This window comes from Balaenoptera ricei, chromosome 13, assembly GCF_028023285.1.
Source record: "Balaenoptera ricei isolate mBalRic1 chromosome 13, mBalRic1.hap2, whole genome shotgun sequence".
NCBI lineage: Eukaryota > Metazoa > Chordata > Mammalia > Artiodactyla > Balaenopteridae > Balaenoptera > Balaenoptera ricei.
Window position 1 is genome coordinate 54,500,835 of NC_082651.1, and position 16,196 is coordinate 54,517,030.

Below are 16,196 nucleotides of genomic sequence, written 5' to 3' on the forward strand. Positions count from 1 at the left end.
TTTCATAGCTGAACATTGCTATTTTCAGCTTTTCTAGTGAAAATGCTTGATTTACACCATAACCTATAATTTTAAGTAAGTAATAAACAACCATAAAGCTCCAGTGATTAGCACAAAATTTAGGAGGACTTTCCTTTTGTTCACTTGTCTCTCCATTTCCAACTTCTTTTTTTGGTACCTCCCCAGATTCCTCCTAAATCTATCAAGCCTGTCCAAAGAATGTTGCCACTTAGTCAGTGTGACTTATGAGCAACGCATTGCTGCCAGCACAGTCATCCAGAAGCTGTAACCTTCAGCAGAGGAGAACCTTTCAGAAGGGTCTTACAGCTTTACAACCACAGCTCAGATGTGGCCCTGGATATGGCGAGGCCAGCCTGGTGGCCCCTTCCCCACATCAACCTGGAGCTCGCACGTTTGGCTGCCCCCTGTGTGGGTGGTAGGCAAACCCCCTCCCCCGACAGCGGGGTGGGCAGCAGAGGTGTGAGATGGGTGGTACCACTCTCTCAATTCACAGACGTGGCAGACCCATCTGATTGGCAGGGCAGTAAGTCGTCCTATACACCTGTTCTTTTTAAAAACAGTTATGTATCTATGCTGTAAACTCTCCTCTTATTGCATGTCGTTGAGCCATCACACTGGAACTCCTTGTTGGACCCTTTTTCTACCTGATTATTATTCTTAGCCACCTTCCAATTCCTTCCTGCCCTTGATACAGTTTCTTCTTTTTTCCTAACTATTCACAGTTCTCTTTCCTACGTACATGCAGAGAAATACATGTCTAAACTTTACAGATAGAAATATAACTAAATAGAAAAAGCATAACCCTTGAATACAACATCTTTCTTATTTGACATACTTTCTAGATATAACCACCATTCTGGTTCTCCTCCTCTCTACAATCTTGAGGTTTTGACATCTGTTCTTTAAAATGGGGTTGCCAGAGCTTTAGCAGCTTCAGACATTGAAATTCAACATAAATTGGGAGCTAAAATCTCCCCATTTCTCTACACCGTATGTCTATATTTGCAGTCTCCAAACAAATTAGCTTTATGGAGGTAGCGATCCCATGTTGTTGCTACTATTAAATTTGTAATAAAAAATAGCTGGTAGAACTTTTTTCTTTTCATACAAATTGTTGTTAAAATAGATTTATTCATTGAAGTTTGGGTGTGATTAAAACAAGAATGTGGAAAGCATGGTGTAAGTGAACTAATAGCAAAACTGAAAATTTAGATGGGCAGCAATAAAATTCTTTATTAGTTCAAAGAAGTGAACGGGATTCTTTGCATCAGAGTCCCAATGGGAAATGTTCTCAAGGGAGAAAGCCAAGTATCTGTTCATGTCCAGTGACAGGCCACTTAAGGAAGAGAGAGAAGATGTAGGGGAAGTTGCTGCATGATGGAGAAAGAAATCTTAGGCTGAACGGAATTTAGATTATGGTAACATGTCTTGAAAAGGAGGAAGGTAAGACAGACATGAAAGTTTGAGAGAAGATAGCTATTAGATGTGGTTATTATTTTAGGCTGGCCAGGATGGGCAACTGGGTACAGGAGACTAGGAGGGAAGTTAAACACTGTGTTATGTATTATTATATATTAACAAGAAGGGAGGAAGCTGTGATCAACTAGTTTTAACAGTTTCCACAGTGCCTATGGTGATATGCAAATATATTGCACATGCAAATTTGTATCAGTATTTGAGAATAGGATGGGATTAAATCCAATTTTCAGATGATATCTTACACTAAGCCATTTCACCTTTCATGAAAAGACTTCACTTAAACCAGACACATCCAGAAATCCTTTTATAATGTTGAGATTTATCATGACATCATTTCAAACAGTGGAGAAACTCATAATGTTGGTTTTGCATATTATATTAACTTTTATACCATATTTCCTTATCTCATCAAGATGTTATTGTTACATATGAATGAGGAAATGCAGGATATTAAAGGAAAGACATCAATCCAAAAGTTACTAGAATATTGGCTTGTGATAAATACCACTGCATAAGCCCTGAAAGCAGAACAAACCAAACTGAGTACATTGGCCTAGGTGCTCCTGGATTATAGACCAGCCCTGTTTTCCTACTAGTGTGCCAAGGAAAAGTATATGCTAGGGCTAACATTTCCTGCTGCACATGGAGTAATACTATAGAGATAGTTGAATAATCCATATGCAAATTAAAGGAAAGAGCAACTTGGTTATTAAATACAGACACTGGAGGTCTCTGGGATCTGTTCTCCTTGTAAAAATCAGGGAATCATCAGTGCTGGCTCCGAAGTGTATTCTTAGTCCCATCTTATATGACTGCAGTTATTCTTATTCATCTCACATTTTCAGATGTCAGGTCTCCAGAGTCTTAAATGATGCTGCATAACTGCTTTCTTGTCAGATGGCACAAAAAACTCATTCTTCAACAAAAGGAAAATTAACTGCTTCTGCTCTGCTGAGACTGCATACCAGAACATTCATCTAAATCCACTTCATAGAACATCTGTCCAAATAATGTATACGGTGGTGAAGACCTGGAAGCTATTAACGCATAGCCCATTGCTGACCTCTTCTGTGTTTTTAAGGACAATAGGAGTCCATAAAGTGAGCTGTTAAAGAAAAAAATCTTTCAGGCCTCTATCATGCACTTCCAAATGGCTGTTAGAGCCTTATTCATCTCATCCTGAACCTCTTTGAGAACTGTACCCTCCCTTTTGAGACTGAAATCATATAAAGAGCATTTGTAGAAAAATGTTTACAGTCTGCTTCATGAGTCACCCAAAGATTTAAACTCAGAATATTGCCCAGACGGGTGTTCTCTTTTTCCTTTATCTTACCCAGTGATTGTCAACCAGGGGTGATTTTACCCATGAGAGAACATTTGCAAATGTCAGGAGACAGTTTTGATTGTCACATCCTAGTAGCATGGGGTAACACATTTAGTGGGTAGAAGCCAAAGGTACTGCTCAGCATCCTACAGTATATAGGACACCACTTACGGACACACATACAGACACACACACACACACACACACACAGGACAAAAAATTATCTTATCCAGAATGTCAATAGCATCACTGTTGAGAAACCCTAAGCTAGCCTTTTACATTTCTGCTCAGCGAGACCCACAAAACTTGTTTCTTAAGTGATGTAGCTCTTTTTTGCCCAACAATCAGTGTACTCAGTTTTCTTTACTCAGTTACGGTGATTGTTATATTTTGATTTGACAAATGAGGCTTAAACCAAAAAGATGTTTGGTAAGACATTGTTATGCATCAGATTTTTTTTTAATTAATTAATTTATTTATTCATTTTTGGCTGTGTTGGGTCTTCGTTTCTGTGCGAGGGCTTTCTCTAGTTGCGGCAAGCGGGGGCCACTCTTCATCGCGGTGCGCGGGCCTCTCACTATCGCGGCCTCTCTTGTTGCGGAGCACAGGCTCCAGATGCGCAGGCTCAGTAGTTGTGGCTCACGGGCCTAGTCGCTCCGCGGCATGTGGGATCTTCCCAGACCAGGGCTCGAACCCGTGTCCCCTGCATTGGCAGGCAGACTCTCAACCACTGTGCCACCAGGGAAGCCCCAAATTCTCTAATTTGATACTTGGTCTTTTCAACATAAATGAGATTTCCTTCTTCTTAAACTGTTTTTCCAGTGGCTCTCTACTTTTGAGTAAGGGGTAGGATCAGAGTTACTTGAAGGGGAGAAGAGTTTACATACTACTGCCTTTCATCATTTACCCTGCTCTCCAACCCTGTGTCCTCTGACACTACCCCAGACTCTCAGTGAAAACCACTCCTCTTTAGAAATGATGGACTGTAGTACTCTTTTGAGAGTATGTTGTTTCATATTATTATTCTTTGTAGGTTATTGTCTCCCAAATCATACTGTAAATGTCAGAGACTTTATTCTATACCCCTTATCTACATTCTTGCCTAGTACAAATGTGCTAGAACATAAAAGTATATCAACAATAAATACTTTGTTGTAGATCATATGGATGAGGAAGTTCCAATCCAAAAAAATCTCTTGACCATCTTAGGATGAGATTTCCAAACTTACATATAGGCAGTTAAACAGCTTGACTCATTTTAATAAAAGAACTTTACAGCCTGACCCAGGATGAGAAATAAATGTGAGAGAAAACATTTTAGGTTTGACTGCATTAATATTTTATAGAAGCAAATAGGCAAATTATAGATTGATTTTATTAAACAGCACACAATCAGTGGCTATGAAGAATTTTGGCATCCAACAAGACTTTAGCTTCCTCAGGAAGCAGTAGCAAATTTGCAGGAAAAAATAATTCAAAATTTTAATTTCCTAATTTAAACAGTATCGCTCATTTAAGCAGTTTAGCTGATTATAATTATGAAAACATGCCATGTATTTAGCAGCAACTTGCAAGTTCTCCTGTGGTCCAGATTACTAATAGATTCAATGATACTCTTTTTCAGTATTAATGTTGAGATTTTTAATACCTGAAACCACTGACACTGAGATCAAGCATTTCATCTCAGGAAAAAAAAAAAATGCTTTCTCCTTTTCTATCAATATGACAGGCAGCAAAATGATTATTCATGGCTATTGCTTGACTATGCTGTCGAACATATTTGCTACTTTAATTAGGCCATCTTGAATTAACAGATGCAAATGCAGTTGGTAACCAAAAGGGTGGCTCCTTGTGGAATGATAGTGCTTTGCTTGAGACTCTCCCGCAGTCTGTGCTTTTATAGGGAAACAGTGATTATGCCTAATTTTACTCAGCTTGGAATACCAGGAGATCAAGGTGCAGATAGGGTACTTTCAGTTCACTTAATGTCAGTACTTACTGAAAGCCTTTTATATGTCAGGGACTATGTAAAACCAGGGAAACAAAAGATGAGTGAGATGCCACTGCTCTCAAGGAGAGCATGGTTTAGAGCTGGGATAAAGTACCATCTAGAATAGACATTAAGATGAGAATTGATAAACAGGCAGGGAGGGGCTAGAGTTGATTCAAAGAGAGGAAAAGTCACTTTTGGACTGAGGGGAAATGTAATTTTTTTCTTAACCCCAAGTCAACTATTCCTGAGAAGTGCCCCCATTTGTACTCTCTCTCTCTCTCTGTCATAAAATTCTTACGGTTACAGGCATTAATGGGTATCAGGAACTATTATTAGATAGTGAGCTTTTACATTCTTTTTCCCCCCTCCCCTTCAACATAAAGTAGAAGGTTATTCTTTCCTTTCCTTCTCTTCAACTCTGTACCCCCATCTCTTATTCTGAGATTTAATTGCTCAGATCCCTGAGTTCCTGCTCAGCCTCCTTGACATACTCCCCACTCCCACCCACCCTGCCCACTGCTGTCAGGTAACATCTAGTACTGTCTTTGAAGTATGTCCCATATTCTGAACCTTTCTTACATCCAAACTCCCAATCCAAGTATCTCCCTACTATGCCCTATTCCCTTACATTCCAGGGTTCTGCTAGATGAAAACCAAATACTGTGATGTCACAATTTGTATTGATAGTTTAATCAATGTTCCCACATGACACATGTCTGCTCTTTGAATCTCTCTGAGAAAAATCTATAAGTAGAAAATCTCCCATTTTAGAAATTTTTTTTTTTTCTTAACACAGGAAGGGCATCTAGTCCCAGATAGGTCTCAGACTCATCATATAATATTGTCATTCTTCAAGTTCATCGTTTGGTCAGCCTCATTCCCTATATGCATTTACATTTGTTGTTTAAGGACATCATAATGTTCCATACACACCAATGAGGAAGTGGATATATTTAGCCCATGAATAAAAACTACTGTAAAACTATTAAATTAAAATCTCTTCACAAACCTCCTCAGCCCTTGATCATATCCAACAAACATTAGCAAAAACTATTACTATTTCATATCATTATTAACACATATATATGTATTATACCACATCCTATCTTAGTTTCCAAAAAGTTATTTAAAATGTTCAGTAGCATAGGAAACAACTCTCTCACATATAGTGTTTCTCTTTCTCTAGGGATTTCAAAAGCCCCAGTAGGCCAAAATGTAACATATTAGTCTGCCTTGTATATACCAGTTATAATCAATTACTGTTATTACAGTGAAATCAGCGGGTGAACAGTTTCTAAGACAAAATAGTTTCCATCCACTTCAGTTTGTGGGGAAAACAGTAGGCACCTTTCAGTAAGTTCCTGTGCTTGAAAACTGGACTTTTTATGCAAATGTAAAAAAATATAATTAGTGTCTTTCAGAAATAGTAACACAGTGTCTCTCTTCCTGGGACCTTCCAGAGTCTTGTAGATTAGTGGTTCTCAATCTTTATAAGTAAATTAGAATATCCTGGGGAGCTTTACAAAATTACAGTGTCTAAGCCACACTCCAGACCAATGAAATCAGAATCTAAGAGTGGGGCATCAGCACTTTTTAAAGCTCCATTGAGGTCAAGAACTACTTTTCTAGAGTGACAACAAAGCAGTCATCCTAATGGACATTCTGGCCTTCGGCATGTGAGAAACATTAATAACACTGAGAAATGTGCAAGAAAAAAAATTCCATCTCCAGATGGAAATTGAAGAATAGTTGGTGTACCTGGCTTCTTAGCCCCAAGCATCTTACAGCGATGGGGAGATGAGAGAACTATGAGAGGCAGGTGCCAGACACAAGGGAGTGGAAGCAGCATATAAGTAGCTAATCAGCTAATGAGCAGAGAGAATGGGTGAGGTTGAATACAGTGACACAGAGAAGGGCAATCATTGCTGCTCACGGTCAAAAGCCACCTCCTTCATGACCCACAAAATGATGGGATTGAGTACTGAATTTTAGGATCAATTCACAGAGTAATAAAAGGTCAGGATCAAATGCAAAGGCTTTGACTTATTTTCAAAAGATTTGAAAATCATTATCATCCTATGAGGTAAATAGCACAGGGACTAAAATTATGGTTAACAGTGAGGGCCTGAGAGAAGTTTGTCCAAGATTACACAAAAAGTAAAAAGCAGCATTTGAAACAGATTTACTTAATCCTACTTCCACTATGTATCTACTATGCTATTCTGACAGTGAAGGAATTGATAGACTTAATTTCGCTATGTTAGAAGAAAAAATCTAATGTGCCTTACTTTAAATGTGTCTAATAAATACCTAGGTGAATGTGTTTCTGGTATAAAATCTGGATTGTCCATCTACGCTGGATATTGGTATTGCTATAAAAGGAATACTACAAAATCATAAAGCAGAAAAATAAAGGATAAAGCACCTAGTCCTTGAACTGCGGATAAATGTATCCGCAATGTATCTCTTATGTATTGGTGAAGTAGAAACACTGAGTTTATAAAAGTAAATCTAGATCTAGATTTTACACTAAAGAAACTCTAGGGGCTTCCCTGGTGGCGCAGTGGTTGAGAATCTGCCTGCTAATGCAGGGGACACAGGTTCGAGCCCTGGTCTGGGAAGATCCCACGTGCCGCGGAGCAACTAGGCCCGTGAGCCACAACTACTGAGCCTGCGCATCTGGAGCCTGTGCTCCGCAACAAGAGAGGCCGCGACAGTGACGCGCACCACGATGAAGAGTGGCCCCCGCTTACCACAACTAGAGAAAGCCCTCGCACAGAAACGAAGACCCAACACAGCCAAAAATAAATAAATTAATAAAACAAAAAGAAACTCTAAAAGTACCTGTTTGTTTTCCTGAATTATACTTGGGAGATTGGGATTTCTAGAATACTCAGCCCTGATTATTGCTAAGGGAATGCTATAGAATTAACTGCACGATTAGGTGAGATGAATTGTGCTCAGAAGAGCAATTATATATATCCCATCCTGCCAAATTCAATTCGCTTTTTAAACAGGTTTGGTCAAAGTGTGTACAGATCATCCATTTCACTTGGTGTTATCTACAAGTTTCTTATGTCCTGCTAGCACATTTTACAATAAATCTGAGCAATAGATTGTCAGTATCAAGTATGATCTTTTATTACTCACTTGTATCTTTTAGATTTCTTTTATAGATGAACCTTCTTGATAAAGAAACAGTGGCTAGAGGCAAAATGGCACAGGCAGCACTAGTTAGATGTCTTTGCTCTACCCTTCAAGGGACAGAAATGTGTCTGTGAAGTAGCTCCAAATTTACCATTCCCTATGATGTTTATTTGCATCATTTGTTTTCTAATTAGAATTTCCATGTCATATATTCATGTATTATATTTATCCTGAATATAAGATATAATTTTTCCTTTTTATCTATAATTAGACACAGATTTTTTTCTTCTTAAAAGTGAATTAAAAAATTAAAAGGACTTTCAATTTCCAGTACAGTATGTAAGAAGCTTGGAAATCACCACCCTATCCTAACAAGTAGAAAGCTGAGCAAACAGAAAAATTAATAATTCTTCTTAGATATGTAAGAGAATGAGGTAACATGGCTAACCACTGCCCTCAAAATTGGAGAGACAAACAGGCAGATACAGAGCATCACAATTTACCAGAGCAGAAACCCACGAGCAAAAAGTTCCATGGGAACAGGTGCCAAGATAGGGAAACCTGAACTATAATTGACAAATTGCTGGAGGCTCAGTGTGGACAAGACTGAGATAAAAACTCCAGAGCGACCCAGTCATGGTGGAGAGGTGGTGGTGGAGGGGTACGTGAATTTTTATATTTTACTTCCTGGAGCTCTAGCAGATTCTCACAACAAATAGCAGAGAAAAATCCCCTTATGTTTCTGGAAGAGGGAGGGTAAAAGGAACCATTTTAAAATACACCAGGGCATTCTGCTCTTCTTAACAAGGTCTACCCTCAGGAGAAACTGTTTAACCAGAGCCTAACCTGCTGGGATTTTATCAGAGCTTAAATGACCTCAGGGAATATAAATATACAACTCCAACTGTCTCTAGCCATGCGTGTGTAGGAAAGTAAATACCCACCTCCAGCCAACTCAACCCATTCTATCCTACATGAGTAGGAGGTGGGGAAACTGAGAAGCACTTGTGAGGTTCATTGTCCAGAGGCATAGGCTCACTAAAAGACTGAGACCTAATTATAAGACTATAGAATGCTGCCCCTTCCCCCACACCTTATCACCACCTTACTAAAGGCATATTTACAGCAGTTCCTTTTACCCAATGCATCATGTCCAGCTGTCAAGAAAAAATTATAAGGCATACTAAAAGGTTAAAGAACACAGTTTGAAGAGACAGAGCAAACATTGAAACCAGACTCAGATATGACAGTGATGTTGGAATTATCCAACTGGGATTTTAAAACAACTATGATTTTAAAACAACTATGATTAATATGCTAAGGGCTCTAATGGCTAAGGTAGACAGCATGTAAGAATAGACAATGGGAGTAGAGAGATGGAAATTCTAAGAACCCAAATATATACATATATATACTAGAGATCAAAACACTGTATAGAGGGGCGTCCCTGGTGGCGCAGTCGTTGAGAATCTGCCTGCCAATGCAGGGATATGGGTTCGAGCCCTGGTCTGGGAAGATCCCACATGCCGCGGAGCAGCTGGGCCCGTGAGCCACAATTACTGAGCCTGCGCATCTGGAGCCTGTGCTCCGCAACAAGAGAGGCCGCGACAGTGACGTGCACCACGATGAAGAGTGGCCCCTGCTTGCCACAACTAGAGAAAGCCCTCTCACAGAAACGAAGACCCAACACAGCCATAAATAAATAAATTTAAAACGCACCTCATTAAAAAAAAAAACACTGTATAGAAATAAAGAATGCCTTTGATGAGCTATTAGTAGACCAGACACAGCTGAGGAAAGAATTTCTGAGCTTGAGAATATCTCAGTAGAAATCTACAAAACTGAAAAGCAAAGAGAACAAAGACTGAAAAAGCCCACCAACAACAGACCAGAATATCCAAGACCTGTGGGAAAACTACAAAAGGTATAGCATACATGTGATGGGAATATCAAAAGAAGAAGAAAGAGAAGGGAACAGTATATATGTTAGAAACAGTAGACCTTACCTACAGAGTAGCAAAGCCGAATTGTCCTTAGAAACCATGCAAGCAAGAAGAGAGGGGAGTGAAATATTTGAAGTTTTGAGAGAAAAAAACACCAACCTAGAATATTTTACCCTGCAGAATTATCCTTCAAAAGTGAAGGATAAAGACTTCTTCTGACAAACCAAAATTGAGGTAATTTGTTGCCAGTTGACCTGCCTCATAAGAGATGTTCAAAGACATATTTTAGAGAGAAGGAAAATTATATGTTAGAAATATGATCTACATAAAGAAAGGTGAAAGTAAAATAAAATCTCTTATTTTTCTTATTCTTAATTGATCTAACAGAGAATAGTTTGCTCAAAATAATAATAACAACAATATATTCAACTATGTTTATGTATGTTTTCTATGTAGAAAATCTGAAGGAATTAACCATAGCAAAAACCAAAAACAAAACAAACAACAAAAAAAAAAACCCAACCCTAATAAGTGATGATAGCAAGGTTAGAGGGTACAAGGTTAATATGCAAAAGTCCATTGCTTTATTATATACCAGCAATGAACAAGTGGAATTTGAAATTAAAAGCACAAGCATTTACTTTAGCACCCTCCAAAATAAAATACGTAGGTATAAAACTAATGAAATATGTACAAGATGGACAACTATAAAACTCTGATAAAAGACATTAAAGAAAAACTAAATAAATGGAGTGATAGTCCTTGTTCCTGGATAAGAAGACTCAGTATTGTCAAGATGTCAGTTCTTCCCAACTTGATCTATAGATTCAGTGCAATCCCAATCAAAATTCTAGCAAGTTATTTTGTAGATATTGACAAACTGATTCTAAAGTTTATATTGACAGGCCAAAAAATCAGAATAGCCAACACAATATTAAGGTATAGAGCAAAGTTGAGGGCTGACACTAGCCAACTTCAAGACTTACTCTAAAGTTGAAGTATTCAAGCTAGTATAATACTGGCAAAAGAACAGATGCATAGATCAATGGAACAGAATAGAAATCCTAGAAATGTAGTCAACTGATCTTTAATAAAAGAGCAAAGGTAGTACAATGGAGCAGAGGTAGTCTTTTCAGCAAACAGTGTTGGAAGAACTAGATGTCCACGTGCACATGTTAATAAATGTAGACAGACACCTTATATTAGTCACAAAAATTAACTCAAAATGGATCATAGACCTAAATGTAAGACACAAAACTATAAAACTCCTGAAAGATAACATACAAGAAAACCTGAATGACATGAGGTATGGTGATAACTTTTTAGATACAACAGTAGGGGCATGATCTATGAAAGAAATCATTGATAAGCTTGACTTCATTAAAATCTAAGAAGTCTGCTATGCAAAAGACATTTTCAAGAGAATGAAGAGACAGGCCACAGATTAGAAGAATTATTTGCAAGAGACACATCTGGTAAAGGACTGTTATCCAGAACACACAAAGAACGCATAGCTCAACAAAAGAAAAACAAACAACCCCTATTAAAAAGTGAGTCAAAGACCTTAACAGATATCTTACTAAAGAAGATTTAAGGATGGGAAATAAGATGCTCTCCATCAGGGGTCCCCAAGCCCCGGGCCATGGACCTACGAACCGGGCTGCACAGCAGGAGGTGAGTGGCTGATGAGCAAGTGAAGCTTCATCTGCCGCTCCCCATCGCTTGCATTACCACCTGAACCATCCCCCCCACCCCCGTCCATGGAAAAATTGTCTTCCACAAAACCGGTGGACCACTGCCCTACATCACATGTCTCAAGGGAAATGCAAACAAAAGCAACAATGATATACCACTAACACCTATTAGAACCTCGAAAATCTGGAACACGGACAACACCAAATGCTAGCAAGGATGTAGAGCTACAGGAACTCAGATATATTGCTGCTGGGAATGCAGAATTGTTACAGCCAATGTGTAAGACAGTTTGAAAGTTTCTTACAAAACTAAACTTATTCTTATCATACAGTCCAGCAATCACACTCCTTGGTAATTACCCAAAGGAGTTGAACACTTATGTCCACACAAAATCCTACATGTGGATATTTACAGCAGTTTTATTCATAATTGGCAAAACTGGGAAGCAACTGTGATGTCCTTCAGTAGGTGAATGGATAAACTGTGGTACATGTAGATAATGGAATACTATTCAATGTTAAAAAGAAGTGAGCCTATAAGCCATAAAAATGACGTGGAGGAATCATAAAGCATAATACAAAGTGAACAAAGCCAATCTGAAGAGGTCACATACAGTATGATTCCAAATATATGACATTCTGGAAAAGGTAGACAGTAACAAGAGCAGTAGTTGCCAGGGTTTGAGAGGCAGGAGGGGTGAATAGGTGGAGCACAGAGGATTTTTAAGGCACTGAAACTACTCTTTATGATACTGTTATGGTGGATACATGTCCTCATATATGTGTTCAAACCCATAGAATGTACAAAGCCAAGAATAAACCTTAATGCAGACTAGAAACTTTGGGTGTCAGTATGGGTTCATCGATTGTAACTAATGTCACACTGTGATGGGGGATGTTGATAATACCTGAGGCTATGCATTTATGAGGGCATGGGTATGGAAAATCTCTGTACAGTTGACCCTTGAGCAATGTGGTGGTTAGGGGCACCAACCTCTGCAAAGTGGAAAATCCATGTATAATCTTATAGTTGGCCTTCCCTATCCGTGGTTCCTCCTTATCCAAGGTTCCACAACCATGGGTTCAACCAACTGCAGATCGTGTGCTACTGCTGTATTTACTACTGAAAAAAATCTGGGTATAAGTAGACCCCTGCAGTTCAAACCCTTGTTGTTCAGGGTCAGCAATTAAGTACTTCTTACTTAATTTAACTGTGAACCTAAAACTACTCTAAAAAATAAAGTCTATTAAAAAAAGTGAATAAAAACTCATGAACTTGTCTATGAAATAGCATCAGCATTTTGATACAACAATTATACTGGCTAAGAGAAAACAATTCTCTCTCTCTCTCTCTTTCTCCTCTTTTATTTTTCAACTCTGTGCTCCCACTACCTCTTCTAAGGCAAGGGGAACTCAAATGTGGAATTTAGTACCAATGACCTTAATTAGATAACAAAAGTACAGTTTTGTAGAGTTTTAGTTGACCTACAGACAGTACACATAAGACTGAGCTGGGTTCTTAGAAGTGCACTGTCATGAATCAACATGTTCCCTTGGTCCAAGGAACATATAAGACAACAGTTTTTTAGAGAAGTGTAAATAGCCAAAACTTAAATAGAATATTTTGCCAGTCCTCATGGCTCTGGGGGTTTTTCCAGCCTCACTTAATTCAGAGTTTATAAACCCGAAGTCAAGAAAACTTTTCAGGCCAGTTCTCTACTTCAGCAGTTTTAAATGTGGTTGTAGGCAGCCATTGGGTTCGTGGGCATGAAGAGCTTTAAGTAACTTAAATCCAAAAATTTCAAATCCCATATGTCTCTTTCCTAAAACTGTTCTGCCTGAGAATGTACCTACTGTCAAGACATGGTATGAATTCTCCTTTCTTATGGCCTCTTTTTCAACTGCCAAAAAAGAATAATTAGAAATATTGTTGTTAGTGTTGAGAAAGTGAATAACTCTAATGATTAACAAATTATTTTGCAAGGCAGGTTGTTTCAGTGTTTTATTTTTAACAAAACTGATTCAGGGCTTAATTGAACTCTCAGCATATAGATCATTAAAAATAATTTTTGATGATTGATCACTATGTGATATTTGGCATAGAACTTCTTTCTATTCTTATCTAATAATTTATATTGACAAGATTTTCAAAGTTTATAATAATGAAAAAAATATAAAAATTAATATTTAGCCATGTGGTATTCAATTAAAAATTAACATCTGTCCACAGGTACATGTAATCAGTTTTTTATAACTCTCCACCCACCTCATAAAGAGATGCACTTCTAGTAAAATTTTCCTTTTATGTTAAATAATTATTTTTAAATGTATATTTCTGTTATTTGATGAAATGTGTTCTAATATTCAATGATGAAACAATTCATAAGAAAATCATAATATTTAGAACTTTTGGGTCATACAAATTAATATATTAAATCCAAGTTTATATACATGTTTTTGTTGCAAAGGAATAGGATAGGATGATCAAGGATGACTTTCAAGCTCAAACTATATTAGGTTGGAGTAAACTTCTGTGGACTAAGTGTAAAGAAAATATGTGAAAGAAGAAAAAAGAGCAGTGTAAAATAGTTGATTATTAAAACATTTTGTTTATATATATATTTAAATCAATAATAGCAGGCCTCAAAAACTATAGTATTTTTATGTCACAGTTTTTTTTTTAAAGATTGATATAATATTCTGTTTCAAATTATACATCCATTCCTACTATATAAATTTTTAACAAAACATTTTGAGTCATCTTGAAATATATGAGTGGGTACATACATTTAAAAATTATTTTAAAAGACACACAAACAAAAAGGAGGTTTCAGATGTATAAAGTCCTGAGTAACATGGCCTCCACAAAGATCTGTTCATGGTCCAACCAAGCCATTTGTCCCAGAAACTTCCAGAGGAAAAAGCTCAATTTGAAGATGACTAGTTGAGTTGGCTTAAAAGCAGATCTCAGTCCCACTTTCTTGAGCTAGACAGCTCTTGAGTTGCAGAGATCCAGATACATGCAAATTTGTCTAAACCCTCTGCAATGATTCGACATTAATAATAGAGGAGAATTCTGTAGGATTCTCTATTGTCCATATGTTTGATGGTTTCTGAAAGTCAGACGTCAAATGAATCAAATGAGGGACTCTGATTGGAATGGATTTCAAAGCCTAGGCAGCCAGTGTGTGTGTGTTTGTGAAGAAGTATGTTTAGTAGCAGGAGAGCCATTTAGTGCTCAAGAGAAATTCTTCCAGACCTCATTGAAACTCTATGCATAGGGCATCGTGTAAGAATGAAAAAAGACCAGAGCTCTCATGCTCTCATTTGGAGGAGTTGCTATGGCTTAATCACCATTTTATTAGATTATTTCCTAGAGCACTCTTAATCCAAAGTGATAATAAAAAGAGTTTTGCATAATTGCCCTATAAATCAAATTTATGGAGTCATACTCTAGAATAAAGTTTTAAAAAAAATCCACTCTATGGAAATTTTATCTTATTAACTTATATTAAGGAATGTAAATATATAAAATTAATCTCTATATTATTGTCATGAGTATTTTATATAAATAATCCTTCAGTGAAGAAGAATTCCTAATATAAAGATTAATAAATCAAATAAGAAAGCTTGAGATACATCAAAACACTTGTATGTTAAATAAGAAAAATGAATTTCAGGCTCTAAATGGCTTAAATGCCATTTTTTTCTTTTTTGGTGTTTGGATTAAGTATATCGGGACGCTCAGTGGGGAAAAAAAAAAAAAATTTAAAAGAAATCCTGGACAAGACTTTTACAGAATTTGTGTTAAACATAAACCTCCAATTTAGCTCAGATTGCTTTAGGTCAGTAGTGACACAAAGCTAATAAGGCAAGTCTTCATAAGGAAAAAATAGATGCAGATAGATGGATGACAGATTAGATGATAGATCTGATAGATGATAGATAAATTCATAGACCCAAAGAGACAGGTATGTATATATATATATGTATAAATATGTATATATAGTATTAATTATACAGTGCTGCACACTGAATCATATGGCAGGGGACCCAGATAAATCTGAACTGAGATTTCGTTATAGAATTTGACATCCCCCAGATCTATTCCCAGCCTTCCCTCCCCCGCCCCCCATGGGGACTGTGGAGACTTTTATGATAAGAATCTCAGTCATGTCTGAAGATAGAAGAGTTTGCAACAGAACGTTCATTTTGATGAGAGACAGAAGGCATGCCCTGGGAGAGCATTTGTCCCAACGTTACAAGGAAATTGCAATGAAGTGCAAAATCGACAGCATGTTTAGTGGTGATTATTCTTGATGTATCCCAAGTTTGCTATGCTGGTGGTAAACACACGCACTTGGGAATGAATGAATTAGAGTAAACTTAGAGAATTTTGGACCTTGGGAGCTAAGCACAGGTAATGGGCTAAATGAGCATAATTTAGAGAAGTGGGAATTGCTTCTAGTCAATTCCTCCAAAGAGTGGGGAACATCAGAACTCTGGCCAAGAAAGATGGGAAGGAGCCATGAGAAAAAAATGAGATATGAGGGTGAATATGTGACTGATAGTGCCATAGAAAGACGACAATGTCT